The sequence below is a fragment of the Pistacia vera genome, unplaced genomic scaffold (genome assembly GCF_008641045.1).
Source record: "Pistacia vera cultivar Batoury unplaced genomic scaffold, PisVer_v2 Contig337, whole genome shotgun sequence".
NCBI classification, from domain to species: Eukaryota; Viridiplantae; Streptophyta; class Magnoliopsida; order Sapindales; family Anacardiaceae; genus Pistacia; species Pistacia vera.
The window spans coordinates 736799-761057 of record NW_022196154.1 but is presented as its reverse complement, the minus strand read 5'-3'; the positions used below and the strand labels follow the sequence as shown (position 1 = coordinate 761057).

The 24259-nt window shown below is 35.5% G+C and overlaps 1 pseudogene; it reads right to left on the bottom strand.

The window, feature by feature from the left end:
* Positions 1-15512: 15512 nt before the first annotated feature.
* Positions 15513-19361, bottom strand: LOC116137886 (annotated as a pseudogene).
* Between the last annotated feature and the right edge of the window lie 4898 nt (positions 19362-24259).

Here is a 24259-nt window from a genome sequence, read left to right as displayed (position 1 = left end):
TACAGCTTCTGCCCAAAATGATTTAGGCAGCCTCTTCTCAGCAACCATGCACCTTGCCATCTCCATTACAGTCATATTCTTCCTCTCACTAACTCTATTTTGCTGTGGAGTATAGGGACAACTAAACTAGTGAACAATTCCAGCCTCCCTACAGATTTTTTCAAATTCGTTGGAAGTATACTCACTCCCATTATCACTTCTAACATTCTTTATACTTAAACCTGATTGCTTTTCAACATGTACCTTAAACCTCTCAAACACCACTGCAACTCCACTCTTTAATTTCAAAAAGAACACCCAGCACGTCCGGGAATAATCATCAATGAAGAGGATAAAATATTTGCTTCCATTTAGGGATGGTGTTTGCATAGGTCCACACACATCCGTATGGATAAGTTGCAGCCTTTCACTAGCTCTCCAAGCCTTGTTTACAAGGAAGGGAAGTCTGCTCATCTTGCCAAGTTGACAAGTAGAACAAATGGTTTTGTTTTCACCAATTTCGGGTAGATCACATACCAACTCTTTGGTTTGAGTTTCCTTAAGGCTATGGTAGTTTAAGTGGCCTAATCCCTTATGCCATAAGTCAGTCTCATCTACACTCACAACATATGTTTCTATGTCAAGTTTGTTCAGCCTAATGTGAAAAAAATTTCCCATCATCCTAACCTTCAATAATTCATTCCCTTCACTGTCCAGGATTGTGCAAAACTGATCCTGGAAGTGCAGGGCATACTTCCTCTCCATCATTTGACCAGCACTTAAGAGATTATGACTTAAACTAGGCACATACAAGACATTGGGAATGAGTTTGATACCTGATTTTGTTTGCACAGCAACATCTCCTCTCCCTTTCACAGCTACAAATTCCCCATTTCCAACCTTAACCTTGGAATGGTAAGACTTGTCCAAATTCACAAAGTCTTCCAAGTTTGCTGTCATATGATTTGTGCAACCACTATCTATCAGCCAATCATCATTTTGAGCTTGAACAACACTACATGAGGCCACAAACAACTGCTCTGGATCTGAGTTTGGCTGTTGGTCCTCCACAATCTGAGCTTGCGGTGTTGACTGAGTTGGTTTGCTTTTGCATACCTTTTCAATATGACCATATTGCTTGCATGATCTACATTGAATATTAGGTCTAAACCAGCACCTCATTTCACTATGTCCCTTCTTCTTGCAGTGTGCACATGATGGAAACTCTTTTACTCCAGTCGGTTTGTTCTACTGGTTTCCCATTCTCTCCTTTCCCTTTTTTTTCTCTCGCAGGCCTCTTGCTTCCACCCTGGCCTGGTTTGCCTTTGAGTCCAGCCACCATTGCACCCTCACTAGAATCCTCTTGCCTCAACAATCTCCTTTGTTCTTGAGCTTGTAGGGCATACACCAAATCAGTAAGGGTGATTTGTGTCAAATCCTTAGAATCCTCAAGTGAGGATATCTTAGATTCAAACCTCTCGGGTAGGCTAACAAGGACCTTTTCAACTATCCTTTTATCTGTCATCTCTTCTCCTATCAATCTGATTTTGTTCACCACATTCATCAACCTATCTACATACTCTTTTACGGTTTCAGACTCCAGCATTTTCAGCATCTCAAATTGCCTCCTTAAGTTTAGCACCTGCATGCTCTTTGTTGTATCACTACCACTGAACTCTTCTTTGAGTTTATCCCATGCTTCCTTGGCTGATTCATATGCCATGATTCTAGTGAACACTTGCTCAGTCACTGCTACATGGATATGGGACAATGCTCTAGGTGATTTGGTGGCTTCTTCATCGTGTAATCTAACCTGGTTCAAGGTGGGGTTTGGCCCTAGTACAGGTGGTTGTCTATTCTCTTCAACATACTGCCATAATCCTTGTCCTCTCAAGAACGTTTTCATTTTGACAGCCTAAATGTGATATTGATCCCCATTGAAGGTTGGAAGAGATAGAGAAGTTGAGGGTTGTGCCATTGAGTCAGTTTGAGTGGAACTTGAAACTGATTTCTGCGTAATAGGGGTTGAGAAAATGGAGAAGATGAGATGAGGTTATCAGGCTTTTAAGATCAATATTGCTCTGATACCATTTGTTGGTTCTTGGAAGAGAAGTTCAAAGTAAAAGAATGAAAGTTTGCAACAAAGGAGACGGCAAAAATGCTACTTTTTGCTCTCTGTATTTCATTCATAAAACATAATCATATATGCAAGCTTTTAACACTGTTTTACCTACTGCAATATAATAAGCAATTACAGATCAACTTTAGCAAAAAACATGTTCCTAACCAAGTCTAAGTCTCAACTAAACAAGACACAAAATCTTCATTTGATTGGCTAAATATCTGCTCCACAACCACAGCAGACTTAACAAAGTAAATATAAGCTGTAACTTTGGCTCCAAAACATATTTGAATATCCACCCAAATGTTGTCCCATTTCCAGCAGATTATCACCTACATCATCAAATCCGACCCATTTTTTGAAATCCACATAGATGAATCAATGAATGAATACGATAGTTATATGAATAGGCCTCATGAAATCAATTATTGGCAAGGAACTATACTAGGGATCAACACTTTTAAGTAAAACTCACACTTGAAGTCAAGCAGATGATAAGGATTTTATTTCACATTGTGATGAGATTTTGAATATTTCAATTAACTAGTAATGTTTTTGGTGTGTGAATTCTCTTTATGAATCTGTCCAAGATTCATAAGATCATGATTAGCCAACTAATCGTATTATAAAATAAAATAACAGGATTACGGCAAATTGAATTGTTGAAGAAAGATCAATTAACCTCCAGATGATAGAGACAATATGAATTGTAGATGTTTTCAATTATAATTATATCTTTTCCATCATTATTTATGATTTTATGTAACTTTTTTGTCCAATACTTTGTGTAGAGTTTCCATCTTAGGATTGGAAAGTTATCTAACTCATCTTGATGATTGAAGGATATTCCAATATGTTAGAGTCCCACATCGACTAGGCATGCTCAAGCCTATTGGGTTATAAGAGGGGGTAATCCTCCCATTCAACAAGGCCTTATTGGGTGAGGAGTCAAGCCCACCTCAAATTCTAACATGGTATCAGAGCCCAGGTTCAGTTGAGTTGAGCGCTTGACCAGCGGGTGAGGAGTTAGAGCCAGCAACTACCTCCAATAATAGGCATGACCCAACATATGGGCTTGACCGTGAGGGGGAGTGTTGGAGTCCCACATCGACTAGGCACGCTCAAGCCTATTGGGTTATAAGAGGGGGTAATCCTCCCATTCAACAAGACCTTATTGGGTGAGGAGTTAGACTTACCTCAAATTCTAACATGGTATCAGAGCCCAGGTTTAGTTGAGCTGAGCGTTTGACCAGCGGGTGAGGAGTTAGAGCCAGCAACTACCTCCAATAACGACATGACCCAACATATAGGCTTGACCGTGAGGGGGAGTGTCAGAGTCCCACATCGACTAGGCACGCTCAAGCCTATTGGGTTATAAGAGGGAGTAATCCTCCCATTCAACAAGGCCTTATTAGGTGAGGAGTCATACCCACTTCAAATTCTAACACAATATATGAGGTATATTGTCATTGATGATTAAATGGTTTGTTTTGTGTGCAATTGTGAAATATCAACAATTTTGTATGCTGGTTTGATTAATTAGTTTTGTATGCTGGTTTAATTAGTTTAACCTGAATTGTTGATAATTATTTCATATTATTATAATGTTGAAATTTTGATCATTATTTCTTATTATTATAATGCTGAATTGTTGATCATTATTTTGCTTTTGCTCCTTATTTAGTAGTAGGTTAAAGAAGTCTTGAGATCTGAATTTTGAAGTCAAGGGCGTTTTTACTTTTAAGATGGCTGAATTTGAGAGATTCAATTGCAATTTGCAAATGTTTTCACTTGTTATGCCAATGTTTTTATTAATGAGTGATGTATAATTGAATACTTTATCTTTTTATTTCATATTATGGATTCATCATTTGAAAATAGATAATTTAATGTGTTTTTCACACAAAGAATACAACAACAATACCCAAAAAAAAAAAAAATACAGCAAGAAATTATATATATAATAATATATATCTGAATTTTGGGACTTAAATGTAAAAAATACAGAATTTAGGGTTGAATTGTAAAACCGGTTTAAAACCAATTAACCGGATAACCGAACCGTATATTCGGTTCGGTTTAACTTCGATTTTTGCATATAACCGGCCCGGTTTCAGTTTAGCTTTTTACTTCAACCGAATAATCGGTTCGGTTTACCCAATCTGGTTCGGTTAATCGGATTATCCCACCCCTATGGGCTTGGGTAAGGTCCATCATGGTTTGTATTGTTAGACAATTGATAATTTTTTTAAGGAATTTCAAACGTCATCTTCTTGTATTACAAATAAAACTTTTCATTGTAATACAAATATTAATAAAAATTTATGTATTTTGCATCAAAGATTGGGTCACAGTGCCTCAATTCTTCAACCTCAGTGTCCAGTTTGTTCTCTTGCAAAACAATCTCGTACTACTTTTCCAAATAGCACAACCACTACTACTCATCCATTTGCCTAATTTTCTGGATGATGATTTATCAGTCTCTCCTCATTTCATCATGCTTCTTGTCATTTACACCAATACACAACCAACAGACTCTGGTCCTTCACCAATTACTGTTAATCCTCATTTTGATACAATTCCAACAAAATCTTCTGAGTCTAGAGAACCCTTACCTACATCTCCTACAAGGTCCCTTGGTATGCCTCTAAAGCCAGTTCCTGAGAGACGGTCCTCTTGTCCTACTCGACCACCTATATGTAGGGGTGTTCAAAAGTGGTTAACCGCTTTTCTAAACCGAACCGATTTGGAGGGAAAACCAGTTTTTCGGTTAACCAGTTTTTCCTTTTTTTTTAATAAAACTTATTTTTTTTTTAATTTTTTCATAAATTAAATTGTTAATATAAACAATACGTATCCAAATAAAAATTAAACGTTCATACATATCCATTGATCACTACTAATAATACATTAAAAATTGATACAAATAAAAGTCCGAAATGAAATTATTTTCTAATTTAATATATAATTTTTATTTTTATTTTTATTTAATATATATATTTGAAAAACCGGTTCAAAAAACCGGTTTCGATTAACCGTTTTTTATTTTTTCCTGAACCAATAACCAAACCCGAAATTCGGTATTTTTTATTTTTCGAACCGTAATCGAACCGTTTTTCGGTTTGGTTCAGTTTTTGCATTTTATTGAACACCCTTACCTGTATGGACAGTAGATTATGTTTGTCCAACTATTCCGCATCCTTCAGGTAGCCTTTATCCTACATCCAATTATGTCAATTGTGATCGTCTTTCTCTGCCCACAGGATTTGTATGAGCCAGATATCTGTTGACAGAGAACCTTCCAATTACTCTGAAGCTATCCAGCAATCTCATTGGCGTCAAGCTATGGCTGACGAACTCAATGCACTTGCACAAAATCATACATGGGATATAATGCCTCATCTTGCTCACCGAAAACCAATTGGATGCAAGTGGGTGTACAAGATCAAATATTATGCTAATGGTTCCATTGAATGCTACAAAGCCCACTTGGTTGCTAAGGGTTTCACACAACATGAAGGGTTTGATTATTAGGAGACATTTTCTCCTGTTGCCAAGCATGTCACTATTCAAACTCTACTTTTTGTTGCTTCCGCTCAAGACTAGTCTTTACACCATATGGATGTTCATAATGCCTTTTTACATGAAGATCTTCATGAGGAGATTTACATGGATTTACCTCCAGGGATTCGCAAACATAGGGAGAATACGGTATGTCGTCTACGAAAATCTTTATATGGCCTGAAACAAGCATCTCGCCAATGGAATGCGAAATTCATAAAGGCACTCACAAGCATAGGTTTTGTTCAGTCCAAGCATGATTATGCCCTTTTCTGCTGGCATCGAGGTAAATCCTTCATTGCTCTCATCATTTATGTCGATGAGATCCTAATTACAAGAAATTATGAAGGGGCCATTGGGACTTTAAAAGAGCATCTCAATAGACATTTTCATATCAAAGACTTAGGAGAGCCAAAATATTTTCTAGGAATTGAAATTGTAAGGTCTCCGACAGGAATATCTCTTAGTCAACGAAAATATGTTCTAGAACTTATATCAGATTCTGGATTGTCGGGATGCAAGCCAAGTGTCATTCCTGTGGAACAGACACTACAACAATATACACATATAGCTACGAAAAGAAAAACTATAGCAAATACATATTTGCAGCTATAAAAGTCAATATTTATAGCTAATTGAAATAATTTTAGTGATAAGAATTTCTCCCTCGAAGCTAATATTCATCTATTGCTTTAACTTATTGAAATTGTGGCAATAGCTATTCATTTAGCTACAATGTATTAGCTATGGTAAAATATTATAGCTAATTAATGTATTTAGCTATAAAGATTTTACTTACATGGCATATAGTATCATTATTAGCTAGAGTTTAACTATATAGCTATTATTTGTGCATTACCTATAAAATATTGAAATTTGCAGCTAATTAAGGTATTTAGCTATACAAATTTTACTTTCATGATAATAACAATATTATAGTATTATTATCAGCTATTAGTTTAAATATATAGCTAGTATGTGTGTATTAGCTAAAAATTATTTGAATTTGTAGTAAATAAAGAATGTGAAAATTAATTTGCTACAATCCTTATAGTATGTAGCTATAAGTATTCTAATTTATTTTTATTACTTATGAAATAAATAGTTATAGTCAAACATAATGTTAATCACACCGCTAAGGTCATAGTAAATTGGAACCTTAAACAAATAGCTAACTTAAAAAAACTCTTTAGCGAGCTAAGGGTGTGGGCTTTTGTAAAATAAAATTTTATTTTAAAGGATCTATGAGGTTTTTGTCTTTCTTATGATAATTTAAAACTAATACTTTATGAATTATAGATGATTTTAAGTATGAGATATGAGATATTATAAAAATTGGTAATGTTACAAATTTGTATATATGGACTTGTATGTATGTTTTAGATGATGATGATGATGATAGAGTTAATAATACTATTAATATTTAAGAATGACAACATTTGTTTATTGTTAATTATATATAGAAAATGCAAGAAAAAATAAAAAACAAATTAAATCATATAAAATACTATTAAAATTATAGGAGATATGACATAAACTAAATCATATAAAATACTATAAAATTACCTTCTTAAAAACTTTTTCATTGTTTATGTGTTTGGTTTAATACTTTGATAAATTTTTTAATACAATGGTACAAGACTATTGTAAAAGAATAAAGTAAGAAGAAGAAATTAAGAATGGTGGAGTCACAAATGTCAGCGACCAGAGATGGCAATAGCAACAATTGGAACATCGACCGTTTATTTAATACCTATTTAAATTGAGGCTGGTAATAATGACATTGAAGCATTCATATTTTGTGAAAAAATTAGTTGATAACATTTTAAATTACTAGGATGACAGATTTTATGAGCAGACAATTATTTGGTTGATAATGACTTTATTAATGTTTTATTTTTTATATTATAATTTTTCTTATAACGTCATATTATCTATTTAATATAAAAATGTTGCTATAAATCTGTAATTATTATTAAATTCATTAATTATAGCAATATTTTTTACAATTAATTTTAATTGAAGCAATAAATTATAAATTCTTAATATATATTATTTGTTTCATTGTAAATAATTATAATATTTAGCTACAAATTATATATATAAAAAAATTATGTCCTATTTAGTAATTTTTAAAAATGATAAAATTGTAATTAAGTTGAAAAAAGTAAGAGTGTGTTTGAGATTACTATAGCTTAAAAATAATCAATTAAGTTTTAAGCTACAACAATAAAAATATTTGGTAATCAACTTTTAAAACTGATCAAGTTTGATGATGATTATGAAATAATCTGATTTATAAAAAGATTACAACAAGCTATTTGGCCACAAAAGGCGACAAAACATTTGGTCGCCTTTTGTGGCCAAATGGCTTGTTAGAATCTGGTGAAACCACCAGATTCCGATAGATCAGCTCATGCCAGTTCTTAGAGGACTAGCTGTGATGCCGATGTGTCTTGACAGCAATTGCTTGATTTTGACAGTTGGTTGTCGGCCACCCCTATTTTCTTCTGATTTCTTTTAAATAAATTTTAATTCAAATAAATTATTTTAGTATATTTTGCAATATTTATTAAATATATACTAAAATATATTTTATGATTATACATATATTTTATTGAGTAAAATATGTCATTTTAAGGGCTAGTTTGGGATTATTGTAGCTATAAGTTTAATCAGTTTATACCAAACTTTAAAAATAAATAGAAATGTGTTTGGTAAATTTAATTTTTGAAATTGTCGTGAGTTTCAAAAGCTATATACAATATATGTGTTTAGTAAATTAGATTTTCATATGTATAATAACCAAAAAGTATATATTCATTCTTAGACACATTTATAACTATAAATAGTATTTGGATAAATATTTTAAAAAATCTATTTAATTCATTTTATATATAAAGATTTTTATATAATAATTTATAGAAATAAAACTTAAAAAATTTGGTCTGCACAATGGTAATCTCCATTGACACCGACGATCAGCTTTCGGCGACCATTGAAGGGCACGTCCAGCAACACAGTTGGTGTTGCCAAGATTGGAATCTGCCAATCAATGTAAGCCTAATGGTTTTGCTAGAAGTTGATGCGGCGTTTGAGCGCAAGTGGCTATTGAATATATTTCCTCTACCTGCACTCAAACATCGACTCCGACAGTGATTGTTATATTGCAATCCAATTTTTATAATGTAAAAAAAAAAAATGATTAAATTAATTTATTGGTTTAATTTGGTTTTTAATAAGATTACTCTATAATTTGATATCTTACATACGACTTTATTTGTCATTCTTATTTTTCAAAATGAGTTTTAAAAATAATCTTATCTTCAAAAGCTACAAAAGATTGCTTTTCAAATTCTTCTATCAATTTGATTATTTTATAAATCCCGTGGGTACCCGTGAAAATAAAAATAAATAAATAAATTACCCTAAATCCCTAATTCCTAATATTCTTTTTTCCACCTCTCTTCTCCTCATTATCTTCTTTCTCACACATGTCACACCCATTTTGTTTCACCATCTTTCTGTCTTCATTTCTCTGTCAATCTACCTTCTGGTTCCGTGTAATGCAACTTTAATTTATTTATTTTTCTTGTCCTTGGGTCGTGGTAGTGGTGATTTTTTATTTCGTTGAATTAGGGTTTTCAAATTTGAGGATTTTGGTTAATTGCGGGATTAGGGGCTAATGACAACGACGATGTGGCGGTTGATGATGCAGTCGGCGATGGAGGTGAGTGTAATAGCGGTGGTAAAGGTTTTGGCTCCCTTTCGTGCTCGATTTGCCTTGATTTGATCACAGATAATGGGGATCGGTCGTGGGCGAAGCTTCAATGTGGTCATCAATTTCATTTCGGTGAGTTTAAGGTCGTATTTTGAGATTTTGAATTGTGTTAATTTGATGGGTTGGATTTTATTTGATGAGATCTAGGGTTGTTTTTGATAATTTCATGATCTGGGTATGTTATTTATTTTTATTTTTTTATGGATTCCCTTTCTGTTTTTGTTAATGGTTAGTTTTATCATGATATTTGCCAAAATCTGAACAGTTGTAGAAGAAGCTGGTGGCCCAGATTGTGTCTTTTTCATCTGTCTAATTTTATCTCCCCTGTGGCCATCATTTTTCAAGTGGTTGCGGCAATCTCTCTAATCCTCGGAATCATACATTGTGTTTTCAGTTCTTAGAGTTGTACTAAAAGATAAAAAGGCTGTTAAAGTTTGTGTTGTCTTATGGGAGTTTCGTTTGTTTAGAAGAATCTGTTGTCATGTTGAATATGGACTATGGAGCTACCACAATTTTAAGAAGTGTAGTGACATCAAATAAATGGAATAAGTAAACTTTATCTGCTAGTGTAGTCCAATTAGAACTTGCATAAAAGATAGGCTCTTGCAAATGTCAAAATTAATTTTGCTAACTCCTACTAACTCTTCTATACCAAAATTAATTTATGCAAACATGACTTAAGAAATGGAAACTTTGGCATGTACAAAATGAGAATTTACATCAGGGGACTTGTTTAGGGTTCTAAAAGGAAAATGTGGTATAGTCTAAATTCAATAATCTTAGAGAAGACCACTCTAGCTTCTAGAGAGTGGATACATTTCTTTGGAGAACTTGGGATTGAAGGACTCCATTTAGGAATGTGTTATACCTTGGATATTTTGCATCTTTACTATGAAACCTTACTTCTATGTTGTTCACAGTTAGTCTTTTGGAAATATTTGCTAGGTGTTTTGGTAATATACCATATGTTTGACAGATTGCTGGTCTTACTATGTTTATATGTTGTGTTCTTTGTTTATTTTTTTAATGTTTTTATTGCTGAAAATCCTTATTTTTTAACTTTTGGCATATTTTCTGATTATATGCTTAATTCTCTTCTTTCTGCAACGTGTTTAGTATGGATGGAGACTTCGCATCCATGGTTGAACTTGTGAAGCTTCGCAAGAAGTATGGCTTTTTGTTAGTCTTAGATGTGTATCATCATTAAACATAATTATTATGCAATTTGCATTCCACTTTTATTCTCTGCACTCAATCAAATAGTCAAACTAAATATTCGTTTTTATTATTAATTTAAATAATTCTTGTTTAGTATTGATACGAAGCACATTTATCTTATTACTCTCTCAGTGCATACACAGTCACACACTTGAGTAATAGCAAGATTGAAGAAGAGCTCAAGGCGAAGATGCCTTTACTAGACAAAAAATACACCATGGAACCCGAGGAAGTCAGTCATGAACTACTACTTTACAGTAGACTCTCATCATCACCTGTTGAGATTCCTAAAATCAACATCGTCTTATTGGAACCTTCCAAGAAAGGGTGGTGCTGGAATGAGCTTAAGATTAGAGGGATGCTCGAGTGGGGTAAGAGGAAGAAAGTTCAGTTCCTGAGAAATGATGAAATGGTGAAATTAATTAGATGGTGACAATCTGACTCAAGATCCTGTTTGTGCTATGCAGTTCAAGCTACTCAAGGAAGCCATGGCCAAAATGGAAAGGTTACTACGTGCCTGCAGCTTGTTGATTTCCTTATAATAAATTGATGTTGAATAATACTAACATATCTGTGTTTTGTTTGGAAATCTACAGTAACATGCATGTGCTCTCATTAAAGAAGCAAGAGGATGATGTGGTTGTTATACATACAAATGAAACAGCAGTGGTGGTGGTCTCATTTGGGTTGTTGGGGTGGTGGTCTCGTTTTGGCTGTTGGGAATAAGAGAAGTTTTGGTGTTGGTAGTAATGACATTGAAGCATTCATATTTTGTAAAAAAATTAGTTAACATTTTAAATTACTAGGACGAAGGATTTTATGAATAGAAAATTATTTCGTCGAAAATAACTTTATTAATGTTTTATTTTTTATGTTAGAATTTTTTTATGATGTCATATTATCTATTTAATATACAAAAAATTGCTATAAATTTTTTTAATTATTATTAAATTTGTTAATTATAGAAATATTTGTCACAATTAATTTTAATCAAAACAATAAATTATAAATTCTTGATATAAATTATTTGTTCTATAGCAAATAATTATAATATTTAGTTACAAATCAAAAGTATTCATAACAAGTAATTTTAGTATTTAGCTATTAAATCACTATGTCTATAGCAATATCTTTTTATATATAGATATGATTCCTATGTCCATAGCAAATAATTTAATATTTAGCTACGAATTCACTATATTTGTGACAAATGATCTTTTTATTTAGTTACGAATTTAGTGGTAACGTAGCCAAAATATTAATATATTTGTCATGAATATTATTTTTGTAGCAAGAATTTTCAAGTTTTAGTTATAAATTTATATTTGTGTAGCTAAAATGCGAACATAACTATACTAACTATTCCTCAAGGCTATGAAGGCAAGACTTTTGCTACGAGCTTATTATTATTATGGCAAAAACATTTAAGTTTTTAGTTACATATTAATTTCATCCATAGCAAAAAATATAAATTGTTAGTTACATAAGCAAAAAGTTACATGGCTAACTTTTAGCTGCGCCACTTCTAGCTACGATAAGCTACAAAACATTGCATTTGTAGCTAAACCATTTAGCTATGCGAATTCATAGTTTTAGCTACAATGAACGCCATGGTTAGAAATGCATAATGTTGTAGTGAGAACACCAAACTTACTTCTCCAGAGAATGATAAAATGATATCATTACCAGAAGAAGGTCCACTTCTCGAAGATACTTCATACTACCAAAGACTTGTGGGACATTTGATCTATCTTATAATGACACGACCAAATATAAGCCATGTAGCGCACATTCTCAGCTAGTTCATGCACGAGCCAAAGCAGTCTCACATGGATGCAGCAATGAAGGTACTTAAATACTTGAAGGGTTGTCCTAGCCTAGGACTCCTTTTACCTCAGGATGAGAATCTAGACATCACGATATACTGTGATTCAGATTAGGGCATATGTCCAATGATAAGGCAATCACCATTGGTTTTTGTATAAAACTTGGAGGAGCCCTCATATCATGGAAGACAAAGAAACAATCGACAGTATCACTGTCATCCGCAGAGGCTGAGTATAGAGCTATGGCCAAAATTACTTGATCCTTGGGCTATTAAAAGATTTTGAGGTGCAAGTAAGTAAGCGTGTTCACTTATACTGTGATAACAAAGCTACCAATAACATTGCAACGAATCCGATGTTCCATGAGAGAACTAAACACATAGAGATTGAATGTCACTTCATTAGAGGAAAAATTCAGGAAGGGATAATTACAACCATGCACATTCGCACTTCAAAGCAACCAGCAGATATCTTTAGAAAACCGTTATACAGTAGACAATATTCATATCTACTTCACAAGCTTGGGGTCTATGACATATATAAACCACAAGCTTGAGGGGGAGTGATGAAATATGGAATGCTTGGATTATGACTTAATCTCATACAATCCATTTCATCAATCATGGCTTAAATTATGCAATCAATCATCCCTGATTTCATATCAATCATCCGTGATTTCCTGTAGTTACATGAATGTATTACCATTTCTATTGTTACACTTTTTGTATAAGTTCAGCAATGTACAAGTGAAGTAAACATCTCAATACAATATACAAAAAATGTGTCTGCATCTCTTTTCTTTCTTTTTGGCATTCTCTGGCAGCTTATCTCTGCTTCTCTTGCCTTCTCCTTCAGACTCTGACACAAACCATACTCAAAATGACTATGGTATATAGTTTGTTTTATCCTTCCAATGGACATATTCCTTATTGTGACACGTTTCTTAGTCGCAGCAAAGCGATTTGTAAGGTGAAGAAAAAATATAATTGACATTTCAATTATAATCTTTAATATAAATGGGATAAGAAAGATGGATTAATATGTTTAGGTGGTTAAGGTAAAGATTATTATGTATAAATATGTCAAAGAAATGTTTTTCTCATCTTGGAGTTTCATGATTAATTTGGTTAATTTCCTTGTTGCCTTGTCTAAGAGTTCAAGTAGACCAGAAGCTCAAGGGCCAGTCAGGGGAGGCTCTTTCTCTTTTTAACAACTAGAACAACAAACCGCTCTCAAAAACTCTCCTTGCCTTCTGGCTCACCGATTTCATAATCCCAATTCACTCAGTTGACTCATGAAATCCTAAAATGTCGTCCTCTAACAGAACCAAAACCCCCCAGGAGAAAAGAATGTGATCAATAATGGAAAATACTAAAATGTCTTCCTCTAATAAAAACCACAGCCCCCTAGAGGAAAAGAAAAGTGATCAATAATGGAAAAGAAATTGAAGGTGAAGGTGGGAGGGTGTGGGTTTCGCTTGTTTATAAAGGGTGGTGAGTGCAAAGAAAGTTTTATATATAGTTTGAAAATTCCATTGAAGATTCTGAGAAGTAGGAAGATGTTCTGGACAACTTGTTGCAGTAACTAGTACTTTGAGGAAGGCACAGGCCGTCAAGGAGAAGGTTACGGATTCAGATGATTTGAAAGCAAATTGAGATGGTTTTATGAATAACATTCGTTTTCTTTTTTAAAGGAATTATTGTTGTTTCTATAAAGGATTTTGATTTATTTTTTTTCCATGGGAATCTGCAGAAATCAAATTTCTTGGTTTTTGGTTTTACTAAAAAGATGAGAACTACAAGTTTTTGTGTTTTTAACTGGTCACTTCAATAATAAATGAATAATGATTTTTGAGTTGAGAATCAATTGTTATTTAGTTATAAATGACTCAATTGTTTGATTTTGGATCTTGGTGTTTCAATACTTACGTCATTAATCTAATATAGCAATGCTTGTATCAGTATAACCAGCGGCAATATGATTGTCATTCTTGAAAAAAGAGAAGGTGCACATTTTATCAGCTATAATGGCACACCAAAATCTAAACCTGGACATTTGTCATAACAACAAAAACTCTATACCCTTTACTAAGTTTTTGCTCTTTCAGGGGTGCTGCTTGGCACAGCCACAGATAGTGGTAAAAGAAGCTTAAGTTGAGTTCTACCTTTAACTTGTTTGAAATCCATTGCAAGGAGAAGGGAAAAAATGTTTCTTAGGGTCATTTTACAAGATTTTAAGTAACAAGATGGTAAAGATTATATGCCTTAATTATAATTAATTGACTTGTGAATTGTTTGACATGTGGATTCTACGAGCTTTCCCCTTTTAGGACATGAAGAACCAGTCAATATGTCTTGTTCCTCTGTCAAATTAGAAGACCAGGGACGGCTCAGGTGCCAAAACTCCTTTAATTTCTGGTCTTCAACACTGTACCTTTTTGTCTGCTTAAAATGGTATGATGGTTCGTTTTTGACCACTTTTTATTAATGTTTTAGAGCCCAGACAGGAGGCAGCCAAAGGAATTTTAAGTTGATCAAAAGTTTGTGTCTCTGGGACGTGTTTTTTGACATTCTGGAGCCAATATTTAATAAAATCAAAAAAAATTATTTCCATTGGCTGGATTCTACGAGCTTTCCCCTTTTAGGACATGAAGAACCAGTCAATATGTCTTGTTCCTCTATCAAATTAGAAGACCAGGGACGGCTCAGGTGCCAAAACTCCTTTAATTTCTGGTCTTCAACACTGTACCTTTTTGTCTGCTTAAAATGGTATGATGGTTCGTTTTTAACCACTTTTTATTAATGTTTTAGAGCCCAGACAGGAGGCAGCCAAAGGAATTTTAAGTTGATCAAAAGTGTGTCTCTGGGACGTGTTTTTTGACATTCTGGAGCCAATATTTAATAAAATCAAAAAAAATTATTTCCATTGATCAAAATGTTACTCTTTCATCACATGTACATGGCATTTACCTCTTGAGAATTTGACAAAATCAACTGACATATACAAGTATAAAACAAAAATGATACTAAAAATAACAAGAAACTTCTCTTCCACGTAATTTTATCGTCAAGAATATCTGCTGAAGCCTTTGGTAACTCATATTTTACAGGTCTTTATCTTCGTCATAGTGGAAAGGTAGCGGTACTGACTTGAAAGCACGGTACTTTCCAACATTGTTCAAATGCTCATTCTCCAACCTGATCAATTACAGAAGAGTTTAATCAAATAAATAAAAGAAATGAAATATAGAATTAATGAACTCTCTGCTTCAGGGCTCCTTAATTCACCTGAAGAAATTCCATATGCCCCTACGAATGATTTCAAGGCAGGCAACAGTTGCAATCAAGGTGTTTCTATGCATGAAAGTGAAGTCAAACTTAATCACAGTCTGCATCCATGCGAATCTCAGAAGAACGTTCAATATCTGCAATTTGATGAACATATGTAAGTGGGTTAGGAATAGACTATCAGAATTGATTTCAAAACTGTATTTCTTGTGTTCTTACTACTTACCATGGCAATGAAATATACACTCTTTTTAGATACAAGGAGCTTGTCTCTCAACCAACGGTTCTTTGAATGGCGGTTAAGAAGCCCCCAGTCGAAAACAAGGTCCCAATATGTACCAAAGATTGCTGCAAGAACTGAGAAAGTCCAGGCCAATACTTCCCAACCCTTTCCCATGTTAAGACTCCAAGCAGTCCTCATGCAAACCGCTACAATTGTCAGGAAGTATTTGATGCCATTGTATCCTTGCATTGGATCTTTCTCCTCGAAAAGGCGTCGAAGACACTGAAAATGAAACGGCTACCTTCTTAATTGGTTGATCAAGTTTAATAGAGCAAAATAAACTGAAAGCAAAGATTAAGTTGTGTACCTGGAGGAGGCGAGACATGTATGGAATCACAGCGATGATGAAGTTAAAAGTGTTGAATACAGTGCTTTTTTTGCAGTAGTTCGTGCGGTGTTTAATGTCTCCCCATCCATAGTAGCAAATGTAGAACTCCAAACTTCTTAGGGCTTGCACCTGAAACAATTCAATGACAGAAACGTTTAATTATTAATTTGGACTTTTTTATGGTTGACACTTACACATTGCATAATTCATTTCACAAACCTGGCTAGTAAACTGATCTGCCAAGAAGAAATCTGGGAGTGTGACCTGCAGGGGAAAGAATTATAAAATAAGTAATCCTGTCCCTTATAGTTAAATTTTTTGATCTTCATTACTAAGTCTTACAACTATTACTTTACCTTGTAGAGAGGAGCAGCAATACAGTGGAACAAACATACTAAGAAGAAGAAGCGACTTGAGCGATATAAGATATTGAATGGAAACAACAATGCAACAAGCAGAACCTGCACACACACAAAATAAATAAATAAACAATGATATATAGTTGAGTGTATAAAAATTTATGTAAGTTGAATGAGCAGAAGAGTAAAGAGAAAGTTCAATTATGTTTACCAAAACCAAGATCAAAGGCAGAGATTCTGTCAATCCATTGTAATCTTTTGTTTGGGGGTCTATCTCCATATCAAGGTTGCCAATCACAGTGAGTAGCGCGAGTACCGATATACCAAAACCCACAAGTAGAACTTGTCGATAACCCAACTCTGTTCCTTCCTTGAAACCAAATATGAAGGAATAGTTGACTCGGTACCGCCTCCAGTAATATATATTGGCAGCATACATGAGCATGTGCAGGACAATATACGCAAACAAGCTGCAAAACAATTTGTTTGATAACTTGTCAAACGTGTAAATTATTTAACCCAATTACTTGAATATCTGCTTAATTAATGACGAAGACAACTCTGAAAGGCCAAATTATCTTGGTTATTACCTGTAAAGAGGAAACATGGTCTCCATGTACTGTTTCTGTCCTTCCTTGTGCAGAATATCGTGGGTACGTACGATAAATATAACGGCTATTATGAGAGCAGCTGTGCAACCAGCGAAAAAACCTGAAAAATTACCCTTAAGAGTGTGAATGATGGGTGACAGAACTCCATAGGCATTTAATGTTTATGTAGTTGAGTGGGTTTAATGGAGTTGAAATAAGAATTTTACCCATATAGAATGTTGTTCCGTGTCTTTCTTTCTTGGCTTTTGGTCTTAAGATGTTCATGCCTTTACTTCGGTTTGAATTTGAGAAATGCTTGATGAATGTAGCTTCCACTCTCTCTATAAGCTTGGAAACCTGTAATAGCACATCTCAGATTTTACTTCCATATATATAAGGAATTAAAGGAGTGGCTCCTGATAATTAATTGAGCAAATACATGCTTCTCTGTAAAAGAAACTTAATTTTTAATTTGTTACTAAACGCTCACCTCCTCAGAGCTGCCAAGGTAGGAATTATCCACCATCTTCATGTAAGATTTTGATGCATGTCTTAAAGTGATCTGCAAAAATTGAGGAAGTAGTTTGATTAATTTAAGTCCATCATCACTAAATTTGGAAGCATAAATGGGTTTTTGAGAGAGGGGATATACCTTATCGTATTTCTTCATGATCTTAGAAAACGCCAGGGTATTTAAAAAGCTGTTTCATACATAAATAGAAGGATCAGATACCATTATTAAATATTTATATAAAAACTAAAACTGAAGACGCGATGAAGCGACAGTCATTAGTTTACCAGTAACTCTTTAGAAGACGCAGCTTTTGGTGAAATTCAACAAAAGCCTGCTTAAGTTGGTCTTCAACTTTTCTTAGATTTTCTCTGTTGAATTTAATTTCTGTCTGGTGAGGAACCCCGAGGACAGTCTTGATGGTGGAACGAGGAGTTTCTTTTGGGTTGTTTATTTGCACCTTCTGGAGTATATCCAATGGAGCCGGTCTAGGTCTAGGTGCCTTCACCTCAACAGGTTTCTTCTTCTCTTCATGAACCCTCTTCTTCATAGTATTCTTCTCTTTAATCTCATCTTTATCATCATTTGATTCATCTGACTGCCCATGGCTGCTCTCCCCGGTCTCTTCAATCACATCCATGTGGGCTTGTCTTCCTGTAAACACAAGAATTAATAATATAATCCAAACATAAAACTTGTTTACTATTAGAAAATTATTAAACTTACCGCTTGCTCTAGCTCCAGCTGGAGTAGAAATGGACAGTTCAGCGGTAGAAGCTGCAATATCCGAAGCCAAGCGAGTCATCTCCACCGTCCGGTCGAAATAAGAAGCTGGCGGATTCTCCACTTTTATTCTGAAAGCAATCAAAGCATCCATTTGCTTAGTCAAAATTTCGGCCTCCTTCAGCACCTCTTGCACCTTCGACTTATAAAACTTGTCCACCTTATTAAACTCATCGTCAAGCCTTCTAAAATACACCAATTCATATTCTCCTCCTTCATCCGCAGACATAAGAAACGTGGTTTCATAACTACGATCCCCATTCTTGCTCACCGAATTCACCAAAATGGGTTGGCTTTCAATATCCGATGCAGAGGATGGGCTCACAGGACCATGTCTTTGCAACTGCGTTAGGCCACTGAAAGCTCTGTATAGAGATAACTTTCGTTTTAGCCCACTTGGGGTCGCTGGTGGCCTAGTACTTTGCTTAAAACGTTGGACTTCTTTCAAAAGGGCTTTGAGGTAATCGTAATCCATGTATGCCTCTTGCCATTCCGGCACCATCTGCGACGAGAACTCTTTTCCAAACTTCATTTTCGCCTGGTTTTGCCAGAACTAGAACTGAAGCAATAAGTAATATTTCTATATAGCTTAAGTGAGTGAACGTAATAATCAATAAAAGAGTAGTTGAGCAACCCTTGGTGATATGCAATTAGCTTGATTTAGCAATTCTTGTCTTCTTAGGCTGCTATTGATGTAAACAACAAGGAAAGAGAAAATATTGATGAGACAACTATCGATGTTTTAATGTATATATATATAGGCAAAAGAGAGAGAACCTTTCTTCCTTCTTGTTAAAGGAAATTTCATAACAAGTGATTTTTTTTTATTTTCCATGGTTGAAAATTCGCCTATAAGCTTCAATTTTTGAAAGCGGCCGCCATTGATGGCCGAATTATTCTTAATTTAGAGTGGGCCTAGTAGGAGAGAAAGACGACATAGAGCCACGTAAGAGTTGTTTAGGTTCCCCCCTTTTTCTATATTTTACGTGCATGCACAAGACAATCTCCACTATTAAGTGTAATTGTTTATAGTCTATACCACCACACGGTTATGTGTAAGTTTTTTAATTCATGGATATATACATATAAAGATAATAATATTATTTTGGTAACAATATGTTAAATAAATTAATTATATATAAAGCAAGAATAATATATACATTAATTGAGTTGTTTCATCATGTACCTTAGAGCATATATATATTTCCTTTTATACAATATATGTTTGAATAAACGGATTTCATATAAGAAAGATGAAAGGAGACNGAAAGACAAAACATGTAATGAATACAGATATAACTAGACGCTGTATAATCTACGATAATTCAAGGTTACAAGATACCTTCTTACATAAACCGTATAGATTTCAAGTTGCCAAGAGATGCTGGAATTGGACCTGAGAGTTGATTTTTTGTAGAGATTGATTCATTTTGTTAATTTTTGCAACTCAGTTGGAATGGATCCAGTGATGCTATTGCTGTATGCCTCCCTGCTAGTAAAGTGTTAAGAGTTAAGTCATTGAGTTAAGTGCATGAAGTAGTTATGGAGGATGTTCTATCACAGAATAGTTAGACAAATTGAAGAAAAGAATGATCTTACAGAAATTCAAGATTAGTCAAATTTTCAAGCTCAACGGAAAGAGGTCCCTACACTCCAGTATTGCCAAGATCTCTTCTGTTGATGCTTGATTTTGACACTAACGACTTACACGTGCAAAGTGCTAAGTGGGCTTAGCAGTTACACGTGATATGAAAATATGTAGCGAGAGAATAAATAAAAAATGATTTTTAAAATGGTTCGGATGCTCAAAAGCGAATCCTACATCCATTGTAGTTGTATTAATAGATGGTTACAGTCAGGTCGCGTGCAGCGAATTGAATTACAATCTAAAAAGAATATAGGGAGAGAAAGAGAGAATGTATGCTGTTTAAGACTAAAGATGAGCCAATCCCGTAAATGAGAAAGGAGTCCTCTATTTATAGTTGGAGGATTCAAGGTAATAATCATGAGTCTGCAGTCTGGTAGGTATGGTACAATTCCTAACTCGCTTCCCATTGGTTGTCTGCAAGAGAGAAATCCTTAAATCATGTAGGGCTTGGGCAGGTGGATGATTCCTAGCCACTCGCTAGCCTGACATTCACCTGCTACACTGACGAGAACCATACCTCTTCTGTCATTGCGTGATATGGCAGCGTCTAGATGGTACAAAGCCTCCCTGAATTTTGATTGGCCCTTGTTGACGAGAGTCCACGTCAGCCTTGACTTTTTAGGCATAATAGAAGCCCCCGAGTTTTTAAGGTTTAAGGATTAAACCTTGAGAACTTCATGATTAGGTCGCGATTTGACTTGTCCCGAATGACTCTTGATCAAGCTGATTGAGCCGTAAGGACGTCTCAACATAGGTCTCTATGAATAGCACAAGCGACCTGAGGTGGCCTTCTCCCACAGGTTCAACGACTTGGGTTAGACCCTACTCAGTGCCATATCGACATGCTTTGAATCTCATCCGCAGCTTGCGACCTAAGAATACTTATCACATATTTACCAAAAGCAAGGAATACATCGTCTCTAAACCGATACATAGCAAAGAGTGTTTTACTCGAACGACCTCTTCAGATGTTATCCATTGCGCTTGACAGCTAGTCTGGTCAATAAAATAATCTTTATTTTGACAGACGTGTCTATTGCGTAATAAGTGCCAGCCATGCGCATTAAATGTAAGTCATGCTGAAACGACATTCTCTTTCAGAGCATTAAATGCGGATGAGGGCGCATTTAATGTGGAGGAGGTAACCGCGCCGACGCTTGGTTGCTCCAATGGAGGGAAGCGTCGATTGATATTCACGAAGTGTGGAGGTTACTTTTTATCGCGGATTAAAGACACGTGGTCGCAATCAATGGCGAGAAACGTATCCCACCCAAGCGTCGGTTGCCTAGGGAAACCAATCTTCGTTTTCCCCCTATAAAACCCTGGGCTCACCTCAAGTTTTGTCACATAACTCATATTTTCAGAGAAAAAACAAAACTCTCTCGAAATCAGTTTGCCCTTCTTCCAGTTGACGCGCAATCTCTATTACGACAGGAAGTTCATTCCTAGTAGCCAAGAGGTAAGGAAGATTTCTCCTTCGTTTTCTTCTATTATTTTGTTAATTACTTGACTTTTGCGATAATGGTAGGTATGAACTGTCTGGCAATCTTTTATGGCACGTATTTCTGGACAGTAGTGAGAAGAGAGCTTTTTTCTTCATAAAGAGTGAGAACTTGGGGCACGAATCCTTGGGGATTCATTCCCAAGGGTTTTTAGGGTTTTTCTAGGGGTTAAGGAAGGTACATTAGGGTTTCTTTTTCTTTTCCATGTTATCATATGGAACATTGTACAAAGACTGAGTTATCTCTGCATGTCGCCCTTTTTTCAGACTTTAGGAGCAATGGATACCTCAACGACCAGAGCAGCCGAGGGGACGACCTCACAGGCGTTGGGCGCCCCAGCAAGCCCCATGCAAGAGACCTTATCAGTGGCCACCCAGGGCGAGATACAGAAAGCAGTAGACCAATACGCGTTTCACGTGGATGTCTACCAACATAGGACATATATAGCTTGAAAACCTTCAAAGGGAATGGCTACGATCTTTAAGGCGATCTTTAAATATGGGGCGTTGATACCTTTTCACCTCTTCATTAGATCGATCCGCGACTACTTCGAGGTCGCGCTATTACAATTGACGCCTAATGCATATATGATAGCTATTGCTATGTATATCGCATGTGGTGAAAATGGCCTTGGGGAGCTAGCAATGCTGGAGCTCGCATACACTTACTATCTGAAGAAGAGTAAGGATAAAGACTCGTTTTTACCTCTCGAAGCGATCTACAATTGAGGGAGGAATATTTTGTTACCGCAGTAACATCGGGGCTTATGAGACCAAATTTTTCTTTTTTGAGTATGATGGTGTTTGCCAGTTCAGGGAGCCAAGTAGGTTTTCCTTTCCTTTAATTTTTGAACTGTTCCTTTTTCTTCAGCTCTTGTTTTTAACGAACTTTTATCTCTTTGCAGGAAATAAGACGACCAGATTGACAGCTCTGACAAATTTTAACCAAATTATGACATTCAGTCATCTACTCGAGCAGAGTCACGAGGTGAGACTGCTTGTGACTATTGCTAACCTAAGAAAGTATGGTTTTTTCAATCCGGAAGCATCTCTAGAACCCTTGGTCCGTAAGTATCCTCACTAATAATCTCTTTCTTTTGTCTGTGGTGACCTTTTAGCTAATATGCTTTCATGGTGTGCAACGACTATGCCACCCAAGGTTCCAAGGCCAACGACGAGGACTAAGGGGTTCGTATTTTCTCGGGTCGCTCTGACTGAGCCAGCCAGGACGATCCCTAGCGATATCCCCACAGGAAGGATACAGATTGACGCGCAAACACCCACAGAACAACATGGGGAAGCTTTTTGCCCTGTGGCTGTTCGCGTCGCTAAGTAGAAAATCAAGAAAAGGAAGCAGCTGTTAGTTGAGGAGGAATTGGAGTTTGAGCCAGAGGGCTTAGGGGTGCAACTAGGGGGATCACAACCTCACCAGGCTTTCCACTTGAGGGTGGCCCTGAGGAACACTCAAGGCACCTTTGCGTCCCCCAAGAGCTCACGCAGAGGAGTGGGGGAGGTTGCAGTTACCCAAAGGAGAGCGGGCAAATAGCAGGTCGATGAGATGCCAGTTCCTTCGGGGTCAGACATGTAATTTCCCACTTGAGGTACGTACTTAAGATTGTCTGTATTACTTAAAGGATTCACTGTTTCAGCTTCAATTGAGTTTGTTTGTTGTCATGGTTGGTTGGTTAGTCTTTGATTTAAATGGTATGTTGTATTGGTTAAGTGTTTGCCTTGGTTTTGGTTGAAATTTGGTGAAGTTTGGAAATCCAATCTTCGCAGCAGCGATGAGGAGCTGCACTCACGGGTAGGCTCTGCCGTGTTTTGCCGGGGCGACAGATTATGCTTCGCTGCGGCGAAGAGCCTAACAAAAAGTTTCTTGAGTTTTCTAGAGAATTCTTCTTTTGGGGCACAATGACCTTTTTACCCCTAATTAGCAGGAAAAGTGGGGAGTAAAATGTAAGGAAATTTAGTAGAGATTGTGTTTAGATGGGGGTGTATTTGTAAAGAATCAAAGGATATAGATGAAATTTCTAAGGAAGGGCAAGGGCAAAATGGGAAATGATGCTTATAATATGAGCTAAAAAAGGTTAAGTGTAGAGAAACCCTTTAGTCCATCCATTTCCACCGCCTCTTCCATTGCCTAATTTCTCTCAATTTCTCCATCCAATCTTCCAAGATTTCTAAGGAGTTTAGAGAGCTTTTGGGGAATTTTTGGTAGAGATTTCATCTAAAGCATCCTAAGGTAAGGATTCTTGCTTTAGATGCGAGTTTGCTTATAGTTATATTGAAGTATTATTTGGTTATTATTGTTCTTGTTGTTGTTTTGAGTTGTAGAGAGAAGACAAGACAACAAAGGAAAGGAAAAGTGCTAGAGAAGCCACTTTTTCACAAGGTAAGTAAATCCAACCAAGTTGAGATTTGAATAAGCTTTTGAGTAGAGATTTAGAGATTGAGTAGAGATGTATGCTTGTATAAGTATGTT